Genomic DNA, 10590 nt, shown 5'->3' with positions numbered 1-10590 from the left:
TGGAGAAGGAAATCCAAAGTTTCACATCACCACTTGCATGGACGTGTACGGTAGAACTGAGCCTTTATATCATGTCTTCACAAATTTTGTATATCCACCAGATGTTCAATGATACGATGAGTGATATTACAAAGCTGTACCTAATACTTTTAACTCAAGAAACTTATCGTGTGTATGAAGAAAGTCCAGTTCAATCGTTCTAAATAAAGCATACTTCAACGTTTAAGCCAGTGAATGACTACAAAGACACTATTAATTCATTTTTCAAGAAGTAGACGGAGTTCATCCGTATAAAGAGTGGACTAAAGGAGGATATATTGTACCGGAAGTAATTGGACATTTAGGAAACAGCAACCACACATTTCCTGCCATTGGTATTGGTGTACAAAGTCCCATTTTAGACTTAACATTATGGAACAAAGACAACGCATTTTGGAACGATAACAACTGATGGTATAAAAAAATTGAGGGACTGATCGTGTTAAACATCGCGTTCTTAATCTAATGGAATATCCGATATATCTTCGATGGGGGTTGGAGAAAAACGTAAGCATCGTCTTCTATACAAGCAAACAACGAAGGATAAACAGATTTACCTAGAGAATATCACACTCACATAGGAGCTCATTCCACCAACATGTTTAGAGCAGTGTTAGTACCTAATCATGATAAAATGGACGTATTATTTCATAGGCCCTTCACTAACAATCCATCGTATTTTGATCAAGACTGTATTAATTGTTTCCCTTGGAGTTTGGGAACAACAAAAAAAATTAAAGACAAGATAAAAGAAAACAAAAAAACAAACAAAAAGAGTCAACTCATTGATACCGCCTGGAGGAGTCGAACCTCCCACCCTCCGAGAGTGGACAACACTCAGCAGTCGCAGGGTTCACAGGATTTTAAGACGACTTGTGTGTCTTAAAAAAAGGCTAACGATACAAAATTACTTCATTAATACCCCAGAGGTATCCTTTAAATACCCAGAATTTTAAAATACCCTAATCAGTTAACTAGTTGATTACAATGAAGGACTTGCAGAATGCAATATTGGTATTCCTTTTCTGACATACATGCCCAATACACTGAATCAAACTTGATTTGTCTGTGGTAGTTGACAAATCGACTCAGCTCATGTTCAAGTTGTGCTTAAACATATCAAAACTTGAGGGGGGTTGGGCAATATGATAAAATGACAACATGAATCTTCCTCACTCTTAAAGCGTGAAACCACCAGAAGTTTATTGGTAGAAGATTACACAATATGCTAATAGAAAAATCCTCTGGACCTAATAGTTTGCACATCCTTAATAACATTGACTGTAAGTTTCTTGAGTAACTGCCAAAAAGAGTTTTAGTACCCGAATCGATCTCTGACTGGCTTTCATTTAAAGTTGGTGTTCCTCAAGGAGCAAAACTCACCGAATACTGTTTTTAGTACTGGTCAACAATTTGAATATCTCTACAGCCGAAATCTGTATCTGGAATAATGTTGACAATGTATCTTTGTTCAAAGGGCTCGAAAGTTGAAATTTGAACATCCAATCAAGTCCTTATACCATCGTCTCTTGGAGCTCTAGTAATTGGATGAAACTCTATGCTAGCCATATTGATGCTACGGTTACCAAAGCTTCTAAACAACTCCACATGCTCCGTGTATCGAGCAGACCAGGCATTGAGGTTAAAGACAGTTACAATTTGTATATCCTTGATAGGACCTGCACTAGAATATTGTTGTGCAGTATGGCACCACATCCTTACCTCTTACCACTCTAAAGAGGTAGAATATATACAGAAATGCACCCTCAAGATCATCAAACCCGCACCTTCATGCAGATGTATGAAATGTCTAAAAAATACCCAGATTGGATGAAAGGCAAAGTGAACTTTGTCTCGATACCATCAGAAAGATACCAAGAGGGATACCCACTCTCCAAACATCTCACTACGACGAGGGTGTTTGCACACCATTACCAAGCAGAGAACTATACAACACCAATTCATACAACTGAAAGATTATATCATAGTTTTTTTCCAAGTACAATTTTATCTTCTAAAAAATAGTCTTGTGCGGTTTAATTATAATTTTATATTTATATTTATTTCCAGTTTAATGGAACATTGTAATTCATGTATATGCAAGAATGTTGATATTAAACACTACTATTACTATTATTATTACCATTACATTATGGATACTGGACTAAAGCTGGGAAGAGGCAGTTTGATAACGATTGTTTAGACAATACATTTCAACGTGTTTTCCACATGACTAGCAGGCATTAGCATGTCCGTGCCTAAGTACATTAGTGCTTATGAGATGGATGGATACAATGATGTATTTGTTATTTTCTCACCTTGACAACAAATACCAGTAAGAGAAGCAATCGCCGCAGATTGCAGTAGCTGAAGACAGACTGTCGATACGGGCATTTAGAGAAGCACAAGGAGGAGAGAGGAACAGTGGAAGAGAGAAGTGCAGGCACCAGAGGTCTGCATCAGCACCCACAGAGCCAGGTGCGGACTTCACCTGCAGCAACTGCAACAAGACCTGCCTTCCCAGGATAAGACTGCACAGCCATAGCAGGGGCTTCAACTCTGCAAGAGGCTGACCAGGTCACACATTCCATTGTCTTTCGAGAAAGAGGGATGCCATTTACATCATTCGTATTATTATAATATTTGTATTGTTTATTTTTTTAGGGCAAAGTTAACAAAAAATTGAATAAATGAATTAATATATTCATAAACTTAACATTTTAATCTTTGTCAGGTTTTATCTTCATACACCTTCAAACCTTTTTATGTAGTATTCATTTGAGTTGCATAATACTGGTAATTATATTTTACACACTTTATTTAGGACAATCAAAATTACAATTTGGTTAGAACATTTTATCACTTTCTGTCCCTCTTATTTCCTCTTACTAGTAGCAGCATTGAAAAGTAATGGGAAAGAAAACTAATCATTCCTATCTTATTTCCTGAGATATCATAATAAAATTTCAGAATTCTTGTGACTGTCTACAGCCCATGAAATATTTTTCTTAGTTATAAGACTTTGGTATAAACATACATTTTGGGATAACATTGTGTCACTTTAAAACTGAGACACAAATTTTCATCCAAATCAAACCAAGACACTTAATTATATCCGCGTCGCTCACAAACCTATTACCACACTACGTCAGTGACTGATTAACATCAAAGACAGAGACGAACCGAGGAATAGACAAGGAGCAGTATACAAGATCAATTGCTCCGACTGCCACGCCTCCTACATCGGTGAGACTGGCATAAACCTCGCAACTAGACTGACTGAACACAAACGAGCGACGAGGAAAGGCGATGTCAACAATCACATTGCTGAACATCACCGACTTACAAACCACTCTATTGACTGGGACTCTGCGCAATGCCTAACCTACAGCACCAACTACTTTCAACGACTGACCCTGGAAAGCTGGTTTACTAACTTGGAACAGACTCCCCTCAACAGGTGTCAACCACTACTGGCACCATACAAACGACTCATCCACGACATTAACATTGCAAACGAACCGAACAGAAAACCTAACTTCACTAATGGATCCAAACCGACCAATCACGACTGACCTACGCCACTTGAGTCTTACAGCCAATAACATCACGGCAAAACTGACCAATCAGTGTACACAAGCCGGACTAAGTACATTCGACTGACAACAACCTTTCACTTGACTCTGATGATGACTTCCGCTCAGGTTGTCGAAACGTCAGTCACCACTACCGACAACAGTCCTTCTCAGGACTACACTCGCCCGGACGATCAAACTACACTATTACATGTTACCCCCGGGTTCAAAACATTTACTGTACACTTAATTATTTCCATCAAAAATAATAAGAGAGACTCAAGGAATGAATTTCTGTACATCTGTATGCCATACAAGAGCCAACTTTAAACCTTGCGATAATGACACCATCATATATGTCAAATTTGCAAAAGAGTCGAGACCCTAGTCACAGCAGGGAAATCACTTGAAAACAAGCTTATTTGAGGGCAATGTGCACTAGTTATAGAGTGTTAAAGAATCAAGGTTTAAAATTTTTAACACATCACCAAATGACCATATCTTATAAAGTGAATGGATCTCTGGATCTGTCATAGCGATAGATATCTATGCATATAGGGTTGAGTTTCTGTACATCTGTAAGTCATACAAGAGCCAACTTGACACCATCATATTTAACAAATCTGCCAGAGTTGGGACCCTAGTCACAGCAAGGAAATCACTTCAACAATCAAAGTGTAATTTTTTTTTAACACAACAATTTACCATATCTCATAAAGTGAATGGATCTCTGGATCTATTCAGAGCTTTTGACAGCATCAGTCACCTCATTCTACTGTCAAAGCTTCTCTCACAGTCACCTGTGGGGTGCTGCAGGGCTTCATCTTGGACTGGCATTACTAAACATCTAAAATCATGACCTACCTTAGGTATTAACTGTTGCCTCCCTTGAATTGTGTCAATGATAGGCTAAGCAAATCATTTCCAATCAAGGACACTGATGTTGTTGCTGGACAACTGACCTGTAGACTCTGACAAATAGTACAGCTAAGCATCTTTTAGATCATGGCCACCGTTATCAATGCTTTAGTCCTAAACAAATTGTATTATTGTTTTTCCTGTGGGGTGAACAAGATAATTTGAATAGATTGTTCAAGTTCTTGCATTTTACTACCCGCATTTAACTAGCACCAGTATCCACTGTACTACAAGAGCTAAACTAGTAACAAGTTTGTCTTAATGAAGGTGTCATGACTTTAAAACCAGTAAAGGGCCTCTGCTCGCCCCCTCATCGTTAGGCGAATGTTTGTGACAATATCAGATATACACTCCGCTAGAACAAGAAACAAAGGAAAACTGCAGATTCTCACATACAAGTCTCAGCCTGAGCAGCAGACCTTTCACTATAGAGCTGTAGAAGGGTTCCTACTCTTTTTCTGAACAAATTCCAAGGACTTCCAGGACTCGGATCGATTTTTCCAGAGCTCAAAATTTCACCTTAAACACTTCATTCCCTAGATTCCAAAATCATTTCTCCTTGCAATCTACATGCAATCATTATAATGTTGATTCTGACAACTTTACTGCTTGAGTCACATGTAAGCAGATTTCCAGACTTTCCAGTCTTTGAAAATGTCAAAGACCTTCCAGTATTTTTTGGACCCCTTCGAACCCTAAATGGAACTCACAGACAAAGGATTTGGGGAACTGTGATAGTGTAAAGAGATTAGAGTCTTCAGTAGTTTAAAGAATTATATCGAATATAACATAAGAATATTGTTTTACGCTCAAGTTACTTAGTTTGTTTCATTATTGGTTGATTTCAAGAATATATTATTGTGTTGTGTCATCATTAGTTAGTCAATTATATTTATACAAGGTTCGTTTCATTTTCTGTTGCCTTTCAGTTCAAACCACGCAATTTGCTACCACATTACAACCACAATCGCTACCAAACCAAGTTTTTAACCCCTCCCTACTCTATGCTACTCGGCTACGTATATCATATCTTCGTATCTGCGCAATAAACACTTTGAATTGTTACGCGAGGCATTTGCGCGTTCCATTGGGAGTAATTCCCATCAACCCTTGAGTCTTGTGATCTTGACTGAATACCAACCAACCATCTTGAGAGGCTGTAAGTTGTCTCTCTTACTGACACAGACTAACATCGTCAATCTGTCACTCCAGTCTTCGTGTATGCCTGGGCAGCTGAAAGAAGCTATTGTTAGACCTAAATTCAAGGAGGAGTCGCTCGACTTCCAAGAGTAATTCGAATTTCTATCCCATTTCTAATTTGAAGCTTGTGAGCAAGATTATTGAGAGGGCCGTTGCAGTTCAAGTGAAGAACTAAATTAGTGATAGCGATCTAGACGAATCACTTCAGTCAGCAAACAAACACCCACACAGCACCGAGACAGTTTTAGTGAAAAAGTACAGAACAACATCCTTTGTGCAATTGAAGATATCAAGCATGTTGCGCTCCTTCTGTTGGAAAGGTCCAGGACATTTGACACCGTTGATCAGACTTCTCTCGGCTAGACTGTGGAATTCCTTTTGATTTTAGAGGACAGGTCTTGAAATGGTTTGAATCCTACCTTCATAACAGAAAACAGTTTGTGATGATTGATGGTGTAAAATATGATTTCAAAGACCTTCAATTTGGTGTTCCACAGAGATCAGTCCTTGGACAGATCCTGTTCTTGTTGTACATCTACCCTTTGGGCAATATTGTAAGACATCATGGTCTGAGTTTCGCCTTTACGCCGAGGGCACCCAACTTTACTTTGCTTTTAGGCCTATTACAGCCAAGCAACAGTCATCTTTAGCGGGTCTTTATTTGTTTTGTTTCCAGTTTGTACAGAGGGAGTATTAGTGATAAAGAAATCAAGAGGTGTGGCGGGATTCTCAGGATGTCCAAAATAAAAGAGGGGTTGAAGAGTAGACACATGTAAGATGGAATATTAGCGAGAGAGCTCTTAGGGTAATCTGTAGATCCCATTTGAGAGTTATCAAACGCTCCTCAGATAAGCAAAACTACCAAAATTGGTCCACCTAGTGTTTCAGAGATGTTTACTCTCGTTGCAGTACTTCCCAACAAACTGACTTTACTATACCGCGCTATAATACGAAGTGCTATGGTTAGCTCGTAAAGCAGTCAGCTACCATTCTTTATTTTTAAAGAAAGATCCAGAAGCTAGACCTAAGGAAGTACATAAACAAAAATTATAATTGCTGCAGCTTATGCAGCTCTTAAGTACCATATGAACACACTTTAGAGATATCTCAACCCAGTTAAATTGGAAAAATACTTTACAACACAAATTGCCCCGATTATACTTATTCCTTTTTTTTTTTTTTTTAACATTTTTAAGATGTTATGGCATTTTTTAGCTGATATTATTTCTTCCTATTATTAAGTTATTAAGCTGTGTCCCCAATTAGCCTTTTAAGGCTGAATACCTTGACAATTTAATAAAGTTGTTGATGTTGTTGTTGTTATAGTAACAGCTGTAGAGAAGCATTTGACGTCATAGATCTACGAGGACACTATTAAGGCTAAGAAGATGCAGAGAAATCCAATCCAGCAACCCACCACGATTTTTACCAGTTGAAAAAACCACTAGCGATGTAATCCCTAGAGCGCCCACTAGAAAGGCACCTCTCAAGTAACACAAGTATCAGATAATTCCAATTGATCAACTTATTAAATCAACTGAAGAAAATTTTTAAGAGACGGTTGCTGCTATAAATTTGCAAACCAGAAAGTGAACTGTTTCCACCAGAAAATACGCTTTCCTTACAGCTGAGGGACCCTAAAGCATGATTAGTGGCAAATCACTTCACAGACAAGAACACCCTTTGAACTTTAAGGTTTTCTCTTTTTCCTCATATTTTGCAAGAGTATGCTTTAAACATATTGCCAATAAGTTAACATCAATTTTGATATGGTATCTCATTACATTATAACATTTATTATATGAAATTGCAATAACAGCCATATTATCTGATCACCCTTTCCCTGCATAAAAATAACCAGCAATCCAAAATTGGTTCCCTAAAGTGTTTTGTGTACTCTCATTTTGCAAGTCTTAAGGCAATATGAATCAAAGAATAGATTGATCAGGGTGATCCAGCCATTTTACTTCTATAAAAATCACCTTGATATCATGCAGTATTGCATGATGTATCAATCTACAGAGGGCTGATCCACATTTTTTTTCTCTTTGCCAACCTTTAAAGAACACTTAAACCAAAAAAAAATACCACTCAAAACAAACCAATAAATACACCCTTGGCCTTGGTAAGAAAATCTTGCATCCTCCATGAAAGGACCGCAATGGCAAATCAATAAACACAACTGAAAGAAACTCAAGATGATTGACAAACATTCAGTGCAACTCAACCACCAGTTTTAACTCTAAATAAGTAAATGGCAATTCCTTAAAGAAAAAACAATTTACCAGCTAATACATGTTAACTATACAAATGCACCAAAGGATGAACATGTATACTCCTTTGTCAACGCTAGTATGTGTCTAGTCTTAGATGCAAGTAATGCTCATTACCGGTAATAACAGATATTTCGATCCCCCTATTGTTGAGCTGCACTGTCTATATTTAATGGGTCATCAAAGAAGTTGTATCTCATTTACGTATTGACTGATTTATCCTTGACCCTAAACTTATTCACCTGGATCACAAAAACAAAATCTCCTTTTGACATGCACCAAAAAAGGTAGCCAGCACCCATGGTCTGCGAGAGAAAGTTATAATAGCCACATCCATTCTCAAGAACCTGCTGCAAGGAAGACTCTTAGTTGCAAACAACTTTTCAGTAAGATCATAAATTGTTTGTTCTTCAATGCCACTAAACAAGAAGCAGAGTGGAAAAGGGTATGGATTTAACCCTTAGTAAAAGGTACGGGGTGTGCCTTAGAACTAACAGTTCCTCCTCACACAAAAAGGCAATGAACATCCAATGTAATTACTAACAATAGTCTCTAAAGTATTCGAAAAGTGTATTAAATAAGATTAAAACTTTTAGTAAAAATGCACCTGAACACTTGCCAACATGGTTTCCTTGCTGGGAAGTCTTGTGCTACCAACATTGAAGGTGTGGATCAAATCAGATGACAACTGGATGACAGAGGCCAAACAAATGTGATCTACTTTGACATTTGATAGAGTTAACCATGAACTGCTCATCCTTAGGCTCTGTTATTGTTGTCTTGGAGGAAACCTTTACTGGTTTTATTCCTCCCTCACAGACTGTCATCATATTACTTTTCTTGGTGCGACATCTGACTCACTTCCAGCAATTTCAGGAGTCCCCTAGAGGTCAATCCTGGGCCCTGCATTGTTTCTGTTTTGCATCAGTGATATTCCAAATATAGTTACAAAACAAAAAAATCACAATGTTTGCAGAGGACACAGAGTTGTTCAAGGAGATAAAATCATCAAACGATACCCCAGCTCTCCAAGAGAACCCAACCAACTTAGAATCCTGGTTCATCCCATTTGATGCCTCACTTAAGAAGAGCAAGTGTCACTCTCACTAAATCTCACATGAACCAAAGCCTACCATCAATGTTTATCACATGAATGGTTTCATCTTGGAGTCAATCAATGTACTTAAGTGAGATTTAGAGTTTCGGTTTCTTCAAACTGCATTCATGTGCAAATAAAGGGCTCACATGGGCAAGAAGGAGCTTGACAAGTACTAAAAGCTCCTCCGCAAGGTAACAAATCTATCTTGCCTTGATAAGACTCCATTTAGGGTATGCTACGCAGATCTGGGGACCACAATTGGTCCAGCTTATCTTGAAATTGGAGAGAATACAGGGGTATGCATGCTTCAAAATATATGCTTTGTTTACCATTCTCTTTTTCAAATACTTACATTTCATGATTGTAGTATCTTCAATTACTACCACTTAGTAACCAGCAAAAGCAGTTAGATATAATACTATTTTTTAAATTTACAGATGAGAAGCTGGCAGTGGATACCTCCACTGTTCCTGTAATGCACAGTACAAGAAGTTCAAGGTTGTCTTGTAATTGGAACATTTCTAAGTAGTGGAAATCAAAAGGTAAGACAACAACATAACTCTAATTTATTTTGAGACCCGCAAGAACTTGGAACGAATTAGCAGATGCTCTACAAATGAGAATAGACCACCTCAAGGAGTTTAAGAAAGTGATGCTGGACTATGACACAACAACTTTTCATCAAATGCACAACACTGCTAACCCAAGAACATATAAAATGGGTTGTAGCAATTGCAATGTACTGCAAAAAGCAATTTGAAATTCAGTATTTCTTGTTGCTTTTCGATGATTTTTATTGGTTATATACTTTAATATCTAGTTTTTAAAATCAATTTCAGAATTTTATTGTGCTGTAGTTATTGGTCATAATTTTTTTTCCAATTTGGAGGCCCAAGATGTTTATCTTAAATACCTAGAATTTTAAAAGGCTTCTGATCAGTTTAATAGTAGATTGTAATAAAGGGCTTGCAGAATGCACTGTTGGTATTTCTTTTTATAACATACATTTCCAATACACTGAATCAGACTTTAATTGTCCACGGTAGTTGACAAATTGACTCACCACAAGTTTGAATTGTGCCTCAACAAACCAGACCTTGAGGGGGTTGAGCAATATGAGAACATGAGTAGCATAGGAAAATGACATCATGAACCTTCCTCATTCTTAGAGTGTGAAATGGCCAGAAGTCCATTTGCAGAAGATTACACAATACACTAAGAGAAAAACCTCTGGACTTATGAGTTCACACTTCCTGAATACCATGGACTCTAAGTTCTTGACTAACCACTGACAAAGAGTTTAGGTACCTGACTTGATCTCTGACTGGCTTCCAATTAAAGCTAGTGTTCTTCAAGGAGCAAAAGTCAATGAATACTGTTTTTAACAATGATCAACAATTTGAATATCTATACACCCAAAATCTAAATCTGGAATAATGTCAACAATGCATCTTAGTCCAAATAGCTCGAAAGAAACAATAATTAA

The sequence above is a fragment of the Pocillopora damicornis genome, chromosome 3 (assembly GCF_964200805.1).
Source record: "Pocillopora damicornis chromosome 3, jaPocDami1.2, whole genome shotgun sequence".
NCBI lineage: Eukaryota > Metazoa > Cnidaria > Anthozoa > Scleractinia > Pocilloporidae > Pocillopora > Pocillopora damicornis.
The sequence above is the reverse complement of the archived record's forward strand: the minus strand, read 5'-3'. Positions refer to the sequence as shown.